We start from the raw sequence: 4900 nt of genomic DNA on the forward strand, positions 1-4900 counted from the left end.
CCTGTCCTGGCACTAGCTCTGTAGAGCAGGCTGGTCTCGAACTCACAGAGATCCGCCTGCCTCTGCCTCCCGAGTGCTGGGATTAAAGGTACCTTTTTTCTTATCACCCAGGTGATGAGCAATCTGATAAGTTAAGTCTTTCTGTGTCGCTGGGTGACCTGTGTTTACTACATCTCCTAAGTATTACTTGTATCTAAACTGCTGAGACTAAGGCTTTTAACCAGAAAACCATAATGGCTGGCTGGGAATATAGCTCAGTAGCAGAGCATTAGCCCCAGGTTCAATCCCCAGTACCTCTCAAATGGCAATATATATATTTGGGGATAAGGAGAACACATTGGTTTTTTTCTTTTTTTTAAAGATTTGTTTTATTCATTATATATACAGTGTTCTATCTGCATGTATCCCTGCAGGCCAGAAGAGAGCACCAGATCTCATTACAGATGGTTGTGAACCACCATGTCGTTGCTGGGAATTGAACTCAGGACCTGGGGAAGAACAGCCAGTGCTCTTAACCTCTGAGCCATCTCTCCAGCCCCCCACATTGGTTTTCATTAAATCACACCCTGTAGGTTACTTCCCAGGCTGGAGGTTCGTATGCTCCCTCTAAAGTCATCCCTTGAGGCCCCTCCCCTCATTCTATCCCCTTGAAGCTCCTCCCAGCTATCAAAAAAAAAAAAAAGACACTGTTTACAAGCAGGTAAATGCACCACCTGCTTGAAGCAGGCATGCTAACTTGCCACACAGCACTCTCCAGCTGCAGCAGCTCTCTCCTGGCCTATCCTCTGCATTCTTTTCTCACTGCTGCGCTGCTTCCTGCGGTCATTGCCAATGCAAGCAGTTAGGGGTTGAATTTTGTGTTTCAAGATGAGCATGATAGCCGGTGCCCATAGTCCCAGCACCGAAAGCTGAGGAAGGAGAATAGTCTTTAGCTCAAGGGCAGCCTGGGCTACCTTGTGAGGCCCTTTCACAAACTGCTGGGAGTCCAGGTGAGCCACCACATCCAGCTAAGGCCAAGAACTGTAAGCCATTCTCCTAGGGTAATACAGCCAATGTGTGATAGAATGGGGAAGGTGTACATGAACGAAGGAGTGTTCTGATGGCTGGGTGGGATATGTGGTCTTACGCTGACATTCATTTTGCTTGGTCCTCTCACTACATCACTCACAGCTCCCCCGCCCCCGCCTCACTTCATAGTAGTCATTTTATTTAGAGCAGAGACGTAGACTACACTACATGAGAACAGTGGGACACATGGGTGAAGATACTCAGGGGACACTCACAGCTTAGCTGTGGTGGCAATGGTAGCTCAGGGCTTTAATCCCATCACTTGGAGGCACAGGCAGTCAGATCTATGAGTTCGAGGCCATCCTGGTCTACAGAGAGAGTTAGTTCCAGGACAGCCAAGGGTACACAAAGAAATACTGTCTCAAAAACTAAAACCAACCTCCCCCCAAAACAATGTATCCATTTATTATTGTCTGTGTATGAGTGTTTGCCTATTTGTGGGCCTGTGCATCACATGCATGCCTAGTGCTAATGGAGGCCAGAAGAGGGCACCAGATCCCCTGCTACTGGAGTTACAGTTATGAGCCACCATGTGTGGGTGTTGGGAGCCAAATAAGGGCTCTCTGTAAGAGCAGTAATTACTCGTAATGACTGAACCCTCTCTTAAGCACTCCCTGATATGTATTTGACAATTATTTATCATTCTCTTTTTTTTTTTGTTTTGTTTTGTTTTGTTTTGTTTTTTTCGAGACAGGGTTTCTCTGTGGCTTTGGAGCCTGTCCTGGAACTAGCTCTGTAGACCAGGCTGGTCTCGAACTCACAGAGATCCACCTGCCTCTGTCTCCCGAGTGCTGGGATTAAAGGCGTGCGCCACCATCGCCCGGCTCTTTTTTGAAATCTTCCTGTTTAACTAATTTATTTTGCGAGTGTGTATGGATGTGTGTGTGTTCGTGTGTGTGTGTGTGTGTGTGTGTGTGTGTGTGTGTGTGGATGTGTGGATGTACATGTGCCAAGGCAAATATGTAGAGGTCAGAGGACAGTCTTTTAGGTTGTCAGGCTTGGCAGCAAACACCTTTACCCACCGAATCATCTTACTTATCCTTATTTCTTATGTTCATTTGCTCTTCTACAATAAATGGCTATCCTCCTTAATTAAAACTATATAAGCCAGGGGGCTGGAGAGATGGCTCAGCGGTTAAGAGCACTGGCTGTTCTTCCAGTGCCCTCTTCTGGTGCCCTCTTCTGGCCTGCAGGGACACATGGAAGGAATGTTGTATACATAATAAATAAATAAATCTTAAAAAAAAAACTATATAAGCCAGCCGGGTGGTAGTGGCACATGCCATGGGATTAAAGGCCAGAAGAGGGCACCAGATCTCATTATAGATGGCTGTGAGCCACCATGTGATTGCTAGGATTTGAACTCAGGATCTCTGGAAGAACAGCCAGTGCTCTTAACCGCTGAGCCATCTCTCCAGCCCCCTGGCTTATATAGTTTTAATTAAGGAGGGTAGCCATTTATTGTAGAAGAGTGCTAGTTCCAGGACAGGCTCCAAAGCTACAGAGAAACCCTGTCTTGAAAAAAACAAAAACAAAACAAAAACAAACAAAAAACTATATAAGTCATCCGGTTAAGAAGACATACGTTGTTCAGGCTTCTGGCAAGTTAGTAAGCCAGTGAAGAAAAGGGTGAGAGGGATTAAGGATGAACTTCAATGTTAGAGCACTTACCTAGCATGTGCAAAGCTCTGGGTTTGATTCCCAGCAATACAGTTCTTTCTGAACTAGAGGGAAGAGTTTAGTACTGCAGTGTTCTGAATGGATGGGACTTCTCGAGCAGTAAGGTTAAGTGAGCAAGGTTAAGTGAGGTGGATGCAGTGGCTCATGTCTGACATCAGCATTCAGGCAGTTGAAGAGAGGAGGCTGCTCACTGTTAGAGAGAGCAGTCTGAGTGCGCAGTGAGCTCCAGATCATCGCGTTTCAAACAAATAAAGGTGGCCAGGAGGCAGAGGCAGACAGATCACTATGAGTTGAAGGCCAGCCTGGTCTACATAGTGAGTTCAAGGTTGGCCAGTGCAAAGTAAGACCCTATCTTTAAAAAAAAAAGTTCAGGTGTGGTGGCTCATTCACGTAATCCCAGCACTTAGGAGGCAGAGGCAGGAATCCAAGGTCCTCCTTGAAGGCCATTTGGCCTGCACGATTCCCTGTCTGTAAAAATGTCAAGGGGGCTGGAGAGATGACTGCTCTTCCAGAGGTCCTGAGTTCAATTCCCAGCAACCACATGGTGACTTACAACCATCTATAATGAGATCTGGTGCCCTCTTCTGGCCTTCAGACATACAGAACAATGTATACGTAAGAAAGACACAAATCTTTAAAACTAAATAATAAGTTATGTTTATTTATTAAAAAAACAAAACAAACGTCAAACCAAAAGGTAGAATGAAGTTGTAACTGTGGACGGTGTCCTGGTGCTATGGGACTAGTGTACTCGTAAAAAGAAATATAAAGCCGGATATAGTGGTAACGCACGTCTTTAATCCTAGCACTCGGGAGGCAGAGGCAGGTGGATCTCTGAGTTTGAGGCAGCCTGGTCTACAGAGCAAGTTCCAGGACAGCCAGGGCTACACAGAGAAACCTTGTCTTGGGGAAAAAAAAGAAATAAAGAAAGAAAGAAGAAGAAATATCAAAACATCCCATACATCTTTTTTAAAATTTTTATTTATTTTTATGTGTGTTTTGACAGCCTGTATGTATACCATTTGAGTGTAGTTCTGCTATAGGCCAGAAGAGGGCATTATTCCCTTTAAACTGAAGTTAGTTAAGACAGTTAAAGAGCTACCATGCGGGTGCTGGGAACCAAACCCAGGTCCTCTGTAAAAGCAGTTAGCCACTGAGCCATCTCCAGCTCTCCCCACCTCTTGAGGAAGGACCACATGTGAGAACATAGATGAAGGCTTTGTCTCTAACTTTTACTAGAAATTGGATTTGAAAGAACATTGATTTGGGTATTAGGACATTATTATAATAAATCAATGATTTATTTTTTTATTATTCCAAGGGAGGGTCTCATTCTGTAGCCCATGCTGACCTGGTGTGCACTTGGGAAACCAGGCTGGCCTCAATCTCATGGCAATTGTGCTTCAGTCTCCCTAATGTTAGGAATACAGATGTGGGCCTGCATGTCCAGCTAATATCTGGGATGTTTTATCATGATAACTAAAGAAGAAATATGGGCTTTCAGTCTTTAGGAAGAGACCAGTGTTAAGCAAGAGCTTTAGTTAATGAAAAGTCTTTGCTTTTGCTGGGTCTAGCAGCTCACAATATAACCCTGCTCTCAGAAGCAGAAGCAGGGAGATCAGAGGTCTGGGCCAACTTTGGATACGTGGTGAGCTTTAGAGCAGCTTGAGATTCTGTCTCAAAAAGCAAAAAGATCTGGAGAGATGGCTCAGTGGTAGGAGCACTGGCTGCTCTTCAAAAGGACCAAGGTTCAATTCCCAGCACCCACATGGCAGCTCACAACCGTCTGTAGTTCCAGTTTCAGGAAATCTCACACCCTCACACAGACATATATATGTGGGCAAAACACCAGTTCATATAAAATAAAAATAAATTATTTTAAAAAAAGATCTGGAGAGACGACTCAGCCATTAAGAGCAATCACTGTTCTTCCAGAGGACCAGAGTTCAGTTTCCAGGAACCACATAGGGCCATTCTCAACTACTTGTAACTCTAGCTCCAGGGGATCCAACGCCCTCTTTTGGCTTCTGCAAGCACTGCACCCATGTGCTGCACACATAATTAAAAGCTATAAGTAGAACCTTTAAAAAGTCATCATCTATCTTTTTTTTATACATAATTTATTTTTATTTTTATTTATTTATTTTTTTGG

The sequence above is a fragment of the Microtus ochrogaster genome, chromosome 15 (assembly GCF_000317375.1).
Source record: "Microtus ochrogaster isolate Prairie Vole_2 chromosome 15, MicOch1.0, whole genome shotgun sequence".
Taxonomy (NCBI): domain Eukaryota; kingdom Metazoa; phylum Chordata; class Mammalia; order Rodentia; family Cricetidae; genus Microtus; species Microtus ochrogaster.